The following is a 10,003-nucleotide window of genomic DNA, read 5'->3' as shown; positions in this document are numbered from 1 at the left end:
GTGAGTCATAAAAGGATTTAATGCAGATACACGGGGACGCTGACAGGTGCAGTAGCATGATAGAGTATGGATCCCTAGGTCGACAAGATTTAGGTCGGCAGTCATTAGGTTGACAAATGAAAAGGTGCCGTATTGTTCACTGTAGTGTGTACCCGGTATGGTCCCTGTGTACGGCTCTGCGGACCACCGGTGACAGTCCTATAAATAACAATAATACAGTATATTCCTGATGGAGGAGAGACGTCTCTAAGAATCGCAGACCGTTCCGTCTACATTACCATCGGTCATTACACGGACGCGAGAGTCTGCGATGGGGCAGACAAAGATCACAAACTGTCCGTTTCTCCCCTGGGGACCCCCCCAGACAGGATGCTCTGCTGCCACCTGTGTCCCTGGCCATACATTACAACGATTTGCACGGCTCGTGCGATGCATTGTGGGTGTTTTTAGTGCACATCTTCCCACGAGCCGTGAGGTGGATCCTATGATCTTACCCGCTGCTCTCATGATACGCAGATGCCGCCATACCACCATTATATTGGTTGTTGCAGATCTTATGTGAAATGACACACATAAAGGGCCTGATTATATTTGCCCATACGATGAGCCACATTATCAGTCCCCTCCGAGCCAGGTGCTAATGAATCAGGCCCAAGATCTGTCGTGTAAGAGAAATTGTGTCTGAAATCATGATTCCAAAGGGGGTAAAAGCCGGAAACATAGTAAATGCATTGAAAAAGCCGGAAACTATATAAAGTGTATTAGGAAAAGCTGGAAATCATAGTACATGCATTCAAAAAGCTGGAAATCATAGTAAATGTATTGAAAAGGCCGGAAATCATAGTAAATACATGTAAAGTATATTAGAAAAGCCAGAAATCATCAGGTCAGGTCGACATGTCATTAGGTCGATACAAGCATTAAACCATGTAAACTGTATTAGAAAAAGCTGGAAATCCTAGTTAATATATTGAAATAGCCAAACACCATGTAATGTGTATTAGAATAGCTGTAAATCATAGCAAATGATTTGAAAAAGCCAGAAACATAGTAAATGCATTGACTATGCATATGCAATCTATGGTAAATGGGCCCTGTTGTATTGAGCAGCAGCAGCTTCGGTACTTGTTTCCTAGCACGGCCACCACGATTTCTATCGTGGTGGTCGTGTCGGAAAAAATCGCGTCGGTCGCGTCGGGTGCATACCAAAACGCACACGACATGACCGACACGATGTACCCGATTTCTCCATAGGCTTCAATGTTAAATTATTTTAACATTGAAACTGAGTACATTTAACATAGAAAAAAAAGGTAAATGGCCCAATATGGGCCATTTCTCATTGGCTATGGCCCCAGCATGTGTGTAAAAAATAATGGCCCCCCATTGTGGCCGCCACCCCCACGATTGACGCAAACCCGAAGCGTGGCGAGCGCAGCGAGCCCGCGAGGGGCGGCGGTGCGCGTCCTCCGTCCTTTTCATTCCCCTACTATCCACGTCGGCGTGGAGTTGAGAATATAAAGTGTGGCGAGCGAGGCGACGCGGATACCTGTGAAGCCCGTGAGGGACGCCCCTCGTGGGCTTGACAGGTATCCGCGTCCCCTCGCGGGGCTCGCCACGCTTCGGGCTCGGTGGCTCGCTACGCTAGCCACACTATATATTCTCAACTCCACGCCGACGTGGATAGTAGGGGAATGAAAAGGTCGGAGGACGCGCACCGCTGCGCTCGCCACGCTTCGGGTTCGCGTCTATCGTGGGGGTGGCGGTCACAATGGGGGGCCATTATTTTTTACACACATATGACGGGGCCATACCCAATGATAAATGGCCCATATTGGGCCATTTCCCATTTTTACCTATGTTAAATGCACTCATTTTCAATGTTAAAATATTTTAACATTGAAGCCTATGGAGAAATCGGGGGCATCGCGTCGGACGCGCATAGGCTTCAATGTTAAAATATTTTAACATTGAAGCCTATGGGGAAATCGTGTGCCTTAAAGTTAAGGCACACGATGCCCGCGATTGTGGCCGTGCTAGGAAACAAGTACCGCAGCTTCTTGTATATAACATTGGCTAGAGAAAAACAAATATGTTTATGTATAGGGTCATGAACCTGTCAGCTAATTTGCAAAAATATTATCAAAATCCTACTGTAAGGTGAGGTCCCTGCCTTTTCCGGCTTTTTCAATGCATGTACTATGATTTCCGGCTTTTCTAATACACTTTACATGGTTTCCGGCTTTTTCAATGCATTTACTATGTTTCCGGCTTTTAGCCTCTTCCGATTCCAAATCATTCTAATGCACGGCCAGCTTTACTTCTGGCAATAGTCTGGAGCACGGACATATGAATCCCTCGCTACTGTGACGGAGCTGTTAGGGAAATCTGCAGATTATAGAGCGATGCGTGGCGAAGTCCGCACAGGCTGCGTCGGCCGTGAAGGGGTTAAGTGCGACGCTGCAGTAAGTGACATGTGCAAGGTTCTGACAGGGAAGGCTCTGAAAGCAGATTGTGGCTGCTGAGAATTATTTCTACAAGAGGAGAAGATTTAATTGTCCGTGAGTACCGGAGACACAACTGTTCCTTCTCAGCGGAGATGAGCGCAGCTCTGCAACCACATCCAGAAATCCTGCAGTGCTGGCGCTAGAAGAAAGTTATCCGTCTTCCTCAAAGAGCCGATGATTTTTAATTAGATGACTTGTTTATTTCTAAGTTCCTGTTACCGGCGTCTGTATGCAACTGTCACCTCGCTGTATGTGATGTAACGGGATAAGGACTCGGGAATTGCCGCCGTACGTACAGCGTTACCTTTCTGGCTGACCTTTGCCAGTCTTGTCGCAAGAGTCAGTATGGATGGAGGACACTTTAGTGCACATTCTGCTGAGCGCCTTATTGGCGCAGATTGTCAGAATTATGGATCACCGTTGGTTTCAGAAGCTCTTACCGAAGATGTGGTCACCAAGCACAGAAGGAGCACGCCCACATTGGAACCGCCTCTGCGCAAATGCCGCTTGTGGCTATTTGTGGATTGCCGGATAAGGTGGGAATGTACTCGCGGAAACATGGAACTCCGTGTTACAGCCAAGAACCCTGCTCCAAACTTAGCACTAATCATGTACATGTAATTACAATGGCCCACTCCGCGGCATCCATATCTGTGTGTTTATACCGCTACTAACCCTTTGCTGCTGCGCCAGGGTGACAGAAGGATGGAAACGCCCACCGCGTCTGTCTGCAGACGCTGTAATATCGCTTCATGGACCTGATTCAGCATCAGCATTGTGCGCATTTCTGTAAAATGGCAACTCCCAGCGCGAGGCTGACCCACACGCTGGGTCCCTCCCAGCGATGCAAACTCATTCCGATGTTTGCCGCCATTGAATGATAAACATTTGATGGTATTGCGATGGTAACGCTCCCACACCCATCCCCAGCCGGCCCCACAATCATATTGAATTCTATTGATGCAATGGTCAGTTACTATTACATCCAAAGACTCGATAGCGGATGCCCAGCCATCATTTGATGGTGAGCTTCCGATGTCCATCCCTGTAGATAACACAGAGAAACATCATCACTTCTACCCTCTATAACAGGGATGGTGAACCTTTGGCCCTCCAGCTGTTCTTGAACTACACATCCCAGCATGCACTGCAACAGTTGTAGCATGGCCAAATAGCAAAACTGTAACAAGGCATGCTGGGATGTGTAGTTCCACAACATGGAAGGTTCCCTGCTCTGATCTGCACAGATGGCAGCGAGGGTCCGGCAGCTCCTGGGGTTTGCTAGGACTTGAATTGCCCTTATGGTAGGTGATCTTGAGGTCGACAGTGTCTAAGTCGACAGTGAAAAGGTAGACCACTATTGCATATGCATTAGGTCAACATGATCAAAAGTTCGACACAAGCAAAAGGTCTACATGGGGAAAGGGTGATACTAAATATTTGCGGTTATCCCCCCCCCCCCCCTAATTAAGGAATATGCTGCAAATATTTTATTGTACGCATATTGGAGAGGTGCGCTCTGCACCTGTCTCCATTTGCAGCAGCAGCACCATCCCGCAGGCAGTAGGTCCCCTGCGCTTTCTGTCCGTTGCATGAGGTGTCCCCGCGCACTGTAACTGCTTTGAGTGACAGCGTGCCCCTCCAGTCGGCAGCCAGCGCTCCTTCCAGCAGTGTGTCAGTTACTGCATGCCCTTCACTGTACTGTCAGCGCGCCTTGTCAGTGTACCAAGCTGTCCTGTGTGAGGGAAGGCTGCACTGTGCGCCCAGTAGAGTGACGGAGCCCTGCAGTGTGAGGAGAGACAGGATGGCGCTATTACAGTACAGCGCGACCTGAGCTCCAGCACTCATAGACTTCTTCTATTGCACTCACAGACCTCTACTGCACTCACAGACTTCTATTTCACTCACAGACTTCTACTGCACTCACAGACTTCTACAGCACTCATAGACCTCTACTGCACTCACAGACTTCTATTGCACTCACAGACTTCTACAGCACTCACATACTTCTACAGCACTCATAGACTTCGACTGCACTCACAGACTTCGACTGCACTCATAGACTTCTGCTGCACTCATAGACTTCTGCACTGAAGAGAGACCTCCGTTACCTCCATCATTTACTGCAAGCGACAAGATAATGATAAGTACCTGTACCATACACCTGCATGTTAGACAGGTTGCCTAATTTAAAAGTCTCCTCTCCAGGAGAAGCCTACTGGGCTCTCTCTGCGGTCTGTCTATTGCTGAATTACTAGAATCTTCTGTCCTCTGGGCCTGATTCAGACCTGATCGCTGCTGTGCGACTTCGGTCAGTGCCTGATTAACCATACACTGCGCATGCATCTGGGCCGCAATGTGCATGCACGGCGCCTGCCTGCGATTAAGTTCTGCTACTTTTTTCCTTTGCTAGTTGTTGTCAAGGTGACTGACAGGAAGTAGGCGTATGGGGGTGGTAACCGGCCGTTGTCAAGGTGACTGACAGGAAGTAGGCGTATGGGGGTGGTAACCGGCTGTGTAGTGGCAGTGCTAAGAAAAACGCAGGCGTGCCCAAGCACCTTAGGGTAGGGTGTGTCACACTCGCAGGGATGCAATGCTGCCCGATGTATCAATATCAGTCAGCATCGCATAGGGTTTCGGGCTAGCGCCGCTCTGAGATGGCGTAGCCCATTGCAGCCTAATGGGCTACTTACCGTACGGTCAGCGCTGGTCAACCCGGGGTCAGTGCTAAATGGCCATATAGCATTATATATGTGATCCTACAGGTAAATGGGCCCCTTAGGATACATACTTGGCAGAGAAGGAGCGCCGGCACTGGCCATGTCTCATTGCACATCATGCCCCCCCAGCGAGCAATGCTCTATATTGCCCTGCATGTACAGACAATGGAGGATGTCACTAACGATGTGCGCTCCTGAGCGCCATCAGCGACATCCTCCATCGACCGGGATAAACTGTTGGAATTGGCAAATTTGTTCATAAGTCTACAGGCACAACACGGAATGTCGATGACCATAAAACCCAAAGACTGTAGCGTTGGAACGCTGCAGCCAATAACCCGGGGCCTAACCCTTAAGGTAACTCAATGGAATTTAGCTGGCCCCTGTGAATGAGACTTTATACAGACAACGGCCCCATTACTGGCCGGGCTAGATAACATTACACCACACCATGAGGCTTCTTTCAGGACACCTTCCTGTTTGTCTCCGGGTGGGAAGAAGATATTTTCCGTGGGTCAGCGCGAGTCACGCGCTCTCCTTCCTTCCCTTCTCCGTCATCTTACTGGAGCAGCAAACTTCACCTTTATCTCTCAGCTGCTCTCAGGTTCCTATACAACATAAAAAAATCCATTGTCTTTGTCTTTATCCGCTGTGGTCGTCTCATTTTCCTAAAATATCTGGCGCTTTGTCTCCAGAATATTGTTCCCTTTGTTCCAGGAAAAGATGATTTCAGGAGGCAGCAGAAATATTGCTGTTGGGGTCAGAGGTCACTTCCTCGCTCACCTGCTATCTGCGCATCCATGCTGTTAATGGCAGTTATATTATTTTTGGTTTTCTCAAGCAGCGCGTCCTCCCTTCCTCCCGCACAGGAAGGATTGTATCTCTCTTACAGAACCCTGTCCACACTGATCCCTGGTCTTTAGATCCCAAATGTCCCCACTGGTGCCCGATGGGGCTACGATGTCAGTCAGTCTCCAAGACAAGAACCCCTAGGCCCATGTAGAAGAACCAAAATTAATATACAACAAATGTAGATTTCAGTTTGGTTACAATGAGGGAAGTGGAAGACTGGGGGAACTACAATGCATAATAGCATGCAGATATGGTCAAGAGGTTCAGCTGTTGTTTAGAACAAACACCGGATTGGGGTATAAATGCATTGTAGGTGGCTTTGACCATGAAATGATTGTATGAAAGATTGCACACAATGGGGGTAATTCAGCATTACTGACAAAAATCTCAAAACTGCACCTGGTGCTTGCCGTGTCCTGCAATACGATTGCTCGCTATTCTATTGTAGCCACCTGCCTGCACAGAGTCTGCGTGTAACGTCAGGCAGCCACCGCTTAACACCATGAAAACCGCACCCACGCAATGCCACGTTGCCGCCCCCTCCGTCTCTCAGACTGCGGTCCTTTTTTCAAGTATACAACCGCAGTTTGAGGGCTTGCACATTAGAGCTGCGGCTTGCATGCATGCGCAGAATTGATGTAATTGACAAAATGCGATTTTAGCAATTCAGCAATCAGTACTGAATTAGCCCCAACGCTCTGTAGAGTAAATAGAGAATAGAGTGCATCCATAAAAATTCAAAGAGTGGCAAAACTGTTGGTGAATATGTGAACAGGAGATTGGTTTGGAAGAGGGCACAACGGGTAGGACCTTAGTGGATGGGATGTTGGGTAAGAACAGGCAACTAGGACCAGCGGGCACCTGCACTGGGCAGCTGAACTCAGAAGAAATTGCGCCTGGGAAACAGTGTTTGTACAGTACATGGTTGTGGCCTATGATAATGGTGGTGGCATGGAAGCAACAGGGGACTGGAGCTGACAGGTAGGGACTTCTGCAACGCCAGGTGGCCCCCGAAGAGGCATCGCGGGCCGCACACAAACAGTACTGATATATCCAGACCCGAAGCACAGAGCCAGTCCGGAGAGACACCCCAGAGGTAAGAATAGATGTCTTGCTACCTGGATCGTGACAGAAACGTGAAATTCATGTTGAAAAGTAAACATTTAGGAACAAGGTAATGCAGAAGCTGCCAGGTTTCAGGATAAGAGAGCTGATTGTTGACCGTCTGAACCACTACCAAATTATTGCACCGAAAGATAACTGTAGTATTCTCCAGCTGTACAGCCCATAAATTCACAGGTAGATAATTGGGTACTTATGTAATATCTGGGCTCCCGTTTTTCTTATGAGACCGCGTCCCCTCGCTGCGCTCGCCACACTATATAAAATCAACTCCATGCGTAGTTGGATAGTAGGGGTATGAAAAAATGGGGTGCATTTAACATGGGAGCCCAGATAATACATAAGTACCGATAATTGGAAATAATTCCAACAAAAGTAAGTTTGCTGTGAAACCCACGATGGGGCCAGGGAACAACACACCATTCGCCTTGGAAAAACGCACCAAAACCCTTGGACCCGGCAGCATCTGTGAATAGCTGCAGGTGGCAATTGTAAACTGGATTGAGGGGCCACAGTAATTCCCGGTTAAAAAGGAAGACCAGGTTCTGAGGTCATCCTTGATTTCCTGAGACAGGCGGATGGTGGGATGCGGCCTGGTAACCCCAGCCGTGACAGGTGACACACTTCCTGCAGAAGACCCTGCCCATGGGGATGACGCGGCATGCAAAATTCAAAGAGCCTAAGAGTGACTGAACCTGACACAGCCTAACCCTGCTCAAAGACAAACTCTCGCTAAATCAGCTCCAATAGCTCACGGGCTAGGTCCGCAGTTAGGTGACAACAACCCTGGCAGTATCAACTTCAGGTAGGATAGGCAAGATGCCTTTGGTCTTATCCAAAGCAATGAGCACACCTAGACTATGAGATAGAACAGCCCACTACCTAAAACCAAACTTTAAAACCCTCTAACAATAAACTGTCATCGGGAATTACTGTGTTAGTATGATAGGGTCGCATAACCACCATGCCAACTCAGCAACCACTATGGGCAAAGGGGCCTCATCTATTGCCAATGCCTGGTTCGGTTTGGCTCAGGTTGGCAGCCGCTGTAACTAGACTTACAATTCTTGGCCGGGTGATTTGCTCTGCAAGGGGCTTCTTTGTGCTCACCCCCCTGTCGGAGCACCGGCAGGTGGGATTCTGATGTCTACTGACTGTCGGGATCCCCACTGCCAGAGCCCCATATCACACAACTATAAAATACCCTCCCACATAACCCTTGATAGCCTTACTTAATCTAACTACCAACCCAACTTCTGAAAGGTTATCTCTTATGCCACCCATACACGGTGCAATGTAAGAGTGTGATGCACGCTCCCACGCACATCCCGTCGCACAGAACATACAGTATTGCATTGCATCTAGTTCAAAACGCAAAGCAGAGTCAGGTAAGACGCCAGGTGAGTACATCTTAATATATTAGTGGAGTAGATACAAGACAAGAAGCAAGCTCAATGTCATACTTGCCTATCTGACCCTCTCCAGGAGGACACAATGCTCTGTTCCTGGACTTCCCTGGTAACATATGATTACCTCAAAGGAAAAAAGGGATTTTGTAAGAACTTACCGTTCGAATCCCTTTCTCTGATTCTATCCTGGTGACGCAGCTGACCTTGGGATGTAGTAGGGTCCAATAGGAGCCAGGCACCTATGCTAAACATTTTGAAGACGGCAGGCTCCTCTCTCACTGCATCCCATCATGCCTCAGTTCAACTTCCAGAGCACACTAGGATACAACTCAGCACAATGCCTAATCATATTACATGCACAATCAATTAACACAACCATTATAACATGACGATACATGAAAACAGTATTACTTACTGAGCGTAAGGGAGGGATAGAATCAGAGAAAGGGATTCGAATGGTAAGTTCTTACAAAAATCCTTTTTTCTTCTTCATCTATCCTGGTGACGCAGCTGACCTTGGGATGTTCAAGAGCCGGTCCTTTGGGAGGGTACGCTCAGGGTTGCAGATTTCATCACTGCTCGCCCGAATGATGGGTCCGCCGACGCAAACTCATGGAACCTGTAAAATTTGGTAAATGTGTGAACAGATGACCAAGTGGCAGCCCTGCATACTTGCTCAGCTGTAGCCACATGGCGCACCGCCCAAGAGGTAGCCACTGACCTGGTGGTATGAGCAATGATCCAGGAAGGCACTGGTCTTACCACTTTTGTATAGGCAAAGGCAATAACCGTTCAAACTGAGGTTTCTGTAAGATGGACAACACCAAGGACAAATCCCCAGGCGCCACCGGCTGTTTAAAAGGAGGTTTCAATCTAGTAACCCCTTGTAAAAATGTCTGTACCTCCGGAATTAGAGCCACTTTCTTTTGAAAGTAAATAGACAAGGCCAAAACTTGGACCTTTAGAGACTGAAGACTCAGTCCCGACGAAAATCCATCATGTAAGAATTCCAACAATCTAGAAACTTTGAACCGGTAAGTGTGAAACCTCTGGCGTTCACACCATCTAATGTAGATCTTCCAGACCCTGTGATAGTTCTTTGATGACACTGGTTTTCTGGCACTAATCATGGTTGAAATGACCGCCTCTGAAAACCCTTTCTTTCTTAAGATAGCGGACTCAAAAAGCCAAGCCGTCACACTCAGCTGAGCAAGGTCCTGATGATAAAACAGACCTTGACAGAGGAGGTCTGGTCGCAGAGGAAGACACCACGACTGTGTCGACAACCTCAGAATGCTGGAATACCAAGATCTCCTTGGCCAATCCGGTGCTATCAATATCACGGTGATCCCCTGTGACCGTACCCTCCGTAACACACGGGGAATCATTGGAA

Source organism: Crinia signifera, chromosome 3 (genome assembly GCF_055691185.1).
Source record: "Crinia signifera chromosome 3, ASM5569118v1, whole genome shotgun sequence".
Classification (NCBI taxonomy): domain Eukaryota; kingdom Metazoa; phylum Chordata; class Amphibia; order Anura; family Myobatrachidae; genus Crinia; species Crinia signifera.
This window is presented reverse-complemented; position numbering follows the sequence as displayed.